General features: G+C 39.8%; 1 pseudogene; it reads right to left on the reverse strand.

The window, feature by feature from the left end:
* Positions 1–2,652: 2,652 nt before the first annotated feature.
* The window catches only part of LOC147890051 (calmodulin-like protein 2 pseudogene), a 19,757-nt pseudogene continuing 14,909 nt past the window's right edge, over positions 2,653–7,500 (reverse strand).

The following is a 7,500-nucleotide window of genomic DNA, read 5'->3' on the forward strand; positions in this document are numbered from 1 at the left end:
ATAGACATTCACAGTGGGTACTACCCACTACATTTGCATTAGTTTGCACCTCCTTCTCAAAAGAGGCATGTGCCATTGCCTTGTATTTATCCTCTCTAATAGAATTTGCCCTCACAAATCCTCTATGCACAGCCATCAATGATATCCAATGGGACATGACAGAATCAAAGGGCTGTGGCATTGGCAGAGGAGCTCAAAAAATTTTGTCACCTTAGTCATCAAGATCTCATTCATTCAATAGTATACAACCTTCCCAAGGTTGATAGATTGGTCTTGCTCCTTGGGTCATGGAGCGATTAGATAGTGGATAGCATGTTAAGTAGATAATTTCTATGGTTCACAACTGCCTCCCAAATTTTCTTTAGCCACTAAGCCTCATCTTGATGGATTTTCTCCACACTACTCCATGTTGAGAAGGATCCACAACAATATGGGGGAGACAAACCCTTTATGCTCTGCTCCTTCCTCCTTGAGTTGCTTTGTGCATTGCTTGCTAGTGTTTGTTGATTTCATTGATTTGCTTTGGTAGTTCATTACCTTCTCGTCCTCTAGAGTGATTATCCCATTGTCAAAGCAATTTTTGATTTGGTAAGGTCCTACCTATTCACGATGTTGTAGGCTTTGATTCATTGCTCCCAATGGAGCATTGTGTAGGACAAGCATGCGGTACACTTTGAGAGATTGTTTCTTGAAGTGTCACTCATGCCATTCCTTCCTCCTCCACTAGATTATGCCTTACATATAGGCTATCCATAGTAAGACTTCGTCGATTCTGGACAATTAGCCTCTTTGTGATGGCTTCTTCTCGGCCATTTGTGTGTTGGAAACTATTAAACTAGGCACAAGAATTCCATTGGTACTATTGCTTCGAGACCGAATGCTAGCTAAAATGGGATATTCATCATTGTGACCTTGAATGCCATTGGGTATGCCTAGAGTACTATATATAGCTCATTATCCTAATCATTTTTGTCATCTTGTGGAGGAACATTTGTAGAACCTTGTTCATTTCTGTGGCATGGAAGTACTCGCTCATATGCGACTATTTGTGTGGAAAAGGGAGGGACATGATCCTTAGCTTTCCACATGAAAGAGCAATCGTGAGGGAAGAAGCCCATCAAGGGGTTTTTGATGGTCATTCCTCCATCGAGATCCATAGTTTGGAAGAAGCTAATTGTGGAATTAAGGGGGAACACTCTCTACACTGATGTGACAAAGCACTACAAGAACCATGATGCATGTCAATAAATGGGAATCATGATGCATGTCAATAAATTGGAAGGCCAACCTTCCAAGATCAAATGTTGTTCAATCTCCATCCATCCATGGGAGCCATTCTGGACTACACTGGCCTATTCGACATGGCAATGCAAACCAATGAGATCCTATCCATTGGCGAATGGCTTCATCGTTCAACCTTGCTTGGAGCTTCGGGAAAGGTCGCTATGAATAGATATTGGATGATCTCTTAGTGCTTGTCTTCCTACATTGACATCGCAGACAAGTGGGCATTGAGAAGGCTGTCATCAATCCCTTTACTCAATTTTATATCTTTTGTGTGAGATAAGTAGTTAGCCCCACAATGTGACAAACTTGGCGTATGGATGATCTTGAATTTGAATTCCTAGAGTAATAGCATCCATTGAATCAATTGTTGCTTCTGATGATGGTCTTGTTGATCAAGTATAATAATGCTTGATGATCCACATAGAACACAATGTGTTCCTAGCGTAGCAGGATCACCGAATGTGGTGGTGCATGTTTGTTCATCAAATTTTTTCGTGCTCCTTTGATTGTCTAGGTGTGCAAGTCAATTGCCTTTTACAGATGACTACAAGAGCATGGCCCTCGTTGAGTGAATGCATATTGTCATGAAGCATATGCAAAAGAGTGAAGCACAGAATTAAAAGAGAGAGAGAAAAGGAATTATTGCAAAGTGCTATTCTATTACTTTAGCCCAAAATGGCATTCGAATACAAACAACTCTTGGGTGCACTACGCACATACAAGTTGCTATATTACAAGAATGATCGTAACTTCTAGGACTCTAGAACCTTATATACATGACTTCTCCACCACAAACATTTACAATGGGTACTACACCTCACATTTACAATAGTTCACACCTCTCTGTCGGAAAAGGGAGGTGCCATTACTTTGTATCTGTCGTGTTTGACAAACTTCGCCCTCATGAGTCCTTCGTGCAGAGCCATCGACAACACCCTTAGTCAAGTGGGCTGACTCAATTCAGGCTCTGGCTTCACTTTGACATTTGGGGTCTTTCGCTGCCTAGCCTTGTCGAGTAGCGCTGATCCACTTGTCTTCTAATGCCGCCTATGGATTGTGCATCTTTAACACGATGTTGATGGGTGGGTTGCCCATCCCCTTGGTTGCTAGCTCCCCATTTGCTCTTAGACCGAAGCTCTGTCTATTTGCTTTGTCCTATGATTGAAGGAGCTTCCTTGGGTTGGGGTTGAATCAACATAAGATGAGGTTCAAGAGTGAGTCATGTAGTCCCTTTGAATATTCGTTATGGTGTAGATAATTTTGAATCATGTACGTTATTACGCTAAGAAGTATAATATTCGTTATGGTGTAGATAATTTTGAATCATGTACGTTATTACGCTAAGAAGTATGTACCGTATTCTCTTCAAGGGGTTTGACTATACGGTAGCTTCTTGAATTCCCGGAAATCTACGAGTCCATTGCCGTCCTCATCTGCATTTTCTATCATCTGGGCGCATTCCCCAAGATTGGCTTCCCCCGACAATCCCATGCTCGAGAGCACTTCTTGGAGTTCAGCCGGAGAAATGAATCCGTCGTTGTCTCTGTCGAAAATTCTAAAGGCCTCCAGCAAATCTTTCTCTTCCTCACCTCGAGGATCGGTTTCTTCCCACCGCCCATTGCCCGTGTTCAGAACGGAGTCATATAGAAATCGAAACTCTTCTATGTTCAGATGTTCCTCCACCTGTGGCGCAACAGACTGTATAAGAGAATCCAAGCTGTCCTGTGAAACTTTCAATTGCGATGTCAACAGAAACCGACGCAGCTCGTCTTTGCTGACTAAACCATCGTGGTTTACATCAGCGAGACCAAACACACGGTCAAGCAGCTGCCCATGAGAATCGCAAGACGTCTGTAGAGAAGTGGAAGAATCAAGGAGGGAGTTTGAATGGCGGTTGATGCGGCGATGCCGTGGAAGGGAGTCCAAGGGGAGAGCAAAGGGGGCAGTCTACGATCATGGGGATGGAATGAGGGAAGGTGGGAAGGGAGAGGTGATCGAGCAAGGGCGAAATGAAGAATTTGCAGATGCGAGAAAGAGGAAGGAGAGACATAAGGGAGAGATGAGCGATGAAAGAACCTTTGAAGATAGCATATTTAACGGCCTTGGGAGATAGCACAATAGAGCCTTGGGAGATAGCGTCGTCCAACTTTCAACTCGTTACTTTGAGTTTGGAGATAGCGTACCCCAACTTTCAACCTTTTGCTTTGACCTTTGACTTAGCAATTGCATCTCCCCTTTCCTACTTTCCTACTTAGGAAATCTCATCTCCACCTATCTTATTTGCTATTATGTACCCAATTGAAAAGAATTCAAGGCACCATACTATCTTTGAAAGAAAATTCAAAATGAAAATTCAAAATTCATTACTTAGTAAAGGACTCTCACCTAAGTGATAACTCTCATAAGTGCTTTCCCTTTTAGTCCTTTTCCACTTATTTTTAAAACATCAACCCCTTTCTCCTTCCACCACATGTTCTTTTGTGTTTCTATATTGTCCACGTTTTTTCTATTGCCATTCTTGTATATTGCATTAAATGTACTAATCATATGTTGTGCAAAGCTTTATGCTTGCTGCTGTGCTAAGCTTGCGTGGTCTTCTCCCTACGCCTCAAATAGCTTGTTGCACAAAGATTATCTCCCCTTTTCTATAAAGATTAGCAAGTGAAGCTCATCCACCAATTCAAAATATTGACTTCCGCTAGAAGATGTAACTTTTACTTGTTACATCTCATTTAGGAAATGCTCTTACTTTTTAGTTGCTTTATTTTATGAATAATACTCTCATAAACATTATAGAGTTTTCTCTTCTGAAAACATTTTAGATACAAGTGATTTTCATATGAAAATCTTGTTGCATAATGCAACAAATCGTGTGTCATTTGGACATTCACAGGTAGCACTATGAATTTTTTAGTATGGCCCAAGTTTCAAAAGAAGAATAAGAAGAAAATGATGCCCTCACTATAGACCTTACCATAATCTATTCAAGCCTAACACATGCAAGTCTAAAAGCGCACACATTGACTAGGCTTCAGAGGAGAGAAAAATGAACATTTAAGGCTTACCTTTGATGTCAAGGCCAAAGAGTATGTCCTTAAGTCTCCAAAACAAGTTGACTTTCATAAGTTTCTTTAGCTTCCTAAATGTCTTATATGTAAGTAGTTTATGCTTCTTCACTACCCTACCTCTTATCTTATGTAATGAGGTTATCTTCCATCACAACCGTACCTTGTTTCCTTATGGGAGCACCATTTTCACTCTTTTGTCTTATCTTTGCTATATGCCACTCCCAATGTTCGAGGAAGAATACCTTTTATCTTGCTTATACTGTTTGGCTTAAGCATGTACTCTAAACGTTGAGGTCCCAGCTTCACCTTGTAAAATCAATTATGACTTAGAAAAATGCAAAAAGGTGTTTCTTACTTGACAAAATTTTGAGGAGGTCACCATTCTCCTAGAATGAGGTCTCTCTTCCACGTTGCACATCTAATTCTTGCTTTAGGGTAGGCCTTATGAATGATTTTATTATCATTCACCTTGTTCCCATTTTTATTTATTTCCTGGAAAGAAAGGGAGCACTCATTTCTATGTATATATAAAGAATTGCAATCTTCTCAAGTCGACAAGCAAACAATTCCCCTGAAAAGTTGTGATGGACAATGGAGTTGGTACTGTCTCATGGTTGGAATCTCTTTGTGGAGGCTAGATTTGGGTTATTCCCTGATGCCATTTTTGCAGGTTTAGTGGCCATTTTTTGAGCGAGTGTCCTTCAAAAATTTTTGCCGATAAGGTTTCATGGGGAGGAGCCCTTGAACTTTAGGGTAACGTGGTGATTAGAATCTTTAAAGGAAGCTAGTCGATCATGATTGGTTGACTAGGGTGGCAGACAAGTGCATGGTGGAGTCATGGTAGTTTTCATGTGATAATTCGGAGATCTCTGATCAGAGGCGATGGTATGGCGGCAATCCTTCATCGATATATTGCTTCATAGCATAGAGGAGCACTCTCTTTGTCCGAGCTCTTGCAGCTCATAGTCGCTCTATGTGAGCTTTAGTTCATAATAGTGTCTGTGTTTGATTTGTCGCTCTATGTGAGCTTTAGTTCATAATAGTGTATGTTGTAATTAGCAACAAGGCCCATAGACATGAGTTGAATATAGAGTTGAGGTCCTCTCTCTGAGTCGATTTTAATAAAGAGTGTCTTGTGTACTCGTTGTGTTACAATATATTCCTTCTTTCACTATGCAAGCTTTTAGATATAACGTGAACTATTGCATGCTCAAAAGTTGTGAAGCTCTAAAAGCTATCAGGTATTAGAGGCTCCCTTGGGAAAGACTGATCAAGAGAAAGGAGTCAAAGATGAAGAAAACAAGATTAGTAAGGTATTCATGTTTTTTGACCTTTTTTAGTCTAGTTCTAAAACTGGACTTTACACATGTCTAAAAATTTTGAATAGTGTGGAAATGATGGCATGAAAATGCCATTTAATATTGTAGAAATGACACTTCTAGGATGCCTTTCTACTTGGATTTGTAGGTAGTCCTTTGAAGAAAAACTATTATTATTTGTTTATAACAAAGTGTAATTAAGTGATTAAGTAGGAGACTTGATGTGAAATGTTTTATCCTAAGTGTGAGGGCTACCCAAATTTGCAAGGCTCCACGTGCAATCTAAAAGAACATGATTCAAATCCCAAACATAACATTTATCTTAGTTTAACCTAAGTATGTATCCTATTGGGTTCATAACTATATGGTGTTTATATTAAATGAGGTTAATTAATATTCTATCATATACAACTAAGGCTATGGACATGTAGGTCTTGTTGATGGATGAGAGATCTCTAGGCATTCAAGATACCAATAAAGATCCTCTTGAAACTAAGGATGATGGTTTGGTAGTTCAAAAGCTAGTGGAGAAGATTGGAAGCTTAGAGTCCATCTCCAAGAACGTTGATTTTGTTAAAAAAGAGAGCAGGACAATGATGGTGGTTAATGGATATCCTAGGTTCAGTAGGAAGGAGAATAAACCATGTAAATGTAGATTGATGTGGTAGCCATGTAGAAGGGAGACAACTTACCATCTAGTACAAAAAGGAGCCCTTTAGAGCTGTTAAAGGCAAGACACGTAAGGGTGCTTTTGTTAATGTATTTGTGCAATTCTGAAGGAAATGGATCAGGATTGTGCTGATAATGATGAATAAGATAGTGCCAACTTTCCCAAATTGGTCGTGATGACCTAGAACATGAGAGGTGTGTGTGCTAATTGGAAGTGATTAGCTATTAAAAGAATGACTAGGAGGTTCAAGCCTCACGTGTTTTGAATTTTCTCTACAAGAGCTTAAGATTGGTAACTATAATGTAGCAAGTCTGCAGGTGGATGGTTTTTAGTTCATTTGTAAGTACCCTTTCTTGGGTAAAGGTGAAACGGCCTTATTGATTAGAAATGATTTTATCGTTAACTCAGCGCTATGTGATGCAAATGGGGAAATGTTGATGGTTGAGGTGAATTTCCAAGGGATTGATTTCTCATAATCTCAATTTATGCATCAAATGTCTTAGTGCAGAGAGCTTTCCTATAGGAGAGGCCTAAAGGCAACCTCAAAGGTAAACATGCAATCTATCTAGGTGACTGGAATAGTGTAGTTGGGATGGTTGATCACTCACATGTTGGTCTTAATGTCAGTGAACAGGTCACAATTTCCTATTCCTTAGTTTATTGTGCTAGCTTACTCACTGACAATTTTGAGCCTTGGATAAAACTTATTTTTGAAAAAATGGATGGTGAATTAGACCTCCATTGCATGGTAGATTGATCTCAGGAGTGTGTTTCTTTGGACCATCTTCCTCTTTTGGTGATGTTTGATCAGTAGCTGTTTCTCTCGGTGCCTTTAATTTCAATACCTCTATCTTGGGTTAGAGGGAATTTGATAATGCTATTCCCAATGCTAGGATAGGGACTTCCTGTAATACGCATGCCCAATTTGCACATGGATTGCATGCATTGAAGAAGCTACAAAAAATAGCTAAAGCTTTTGATAAGTCTAAGGCTTCTAAACTGAGAATGAACAAAAGGGTGGCCAATTGGGCACGTGATTACTTGCTTTAAGTATGTCCAAGTTCCCTCATGTGATACGTCTATTGCTTCATTGCTTAAATCTATGGAGCTATTTCTAAGAGAAGAGGTGGAAGAGGTTCTTCTAGGAGCAAAAGTC

Source organism: Dipteris shenzhenensis, chromosome 19 (assembly GCF_047967505.1).
Source record: "Dipteris shenzhenensis isolate YYH24624 ecotype China chromosome 19, Dip_SZ_1.0, whole genome shotgun sequence".
Classification (NCBI taxonomy): domain Eukaryota; kingdom Viridiplantae; phylum Streptophyta; class Polypodiopsida; order Gleicheniales; family Dipteridaceae; genus Dipteris; species Dipteris shenzhenensis.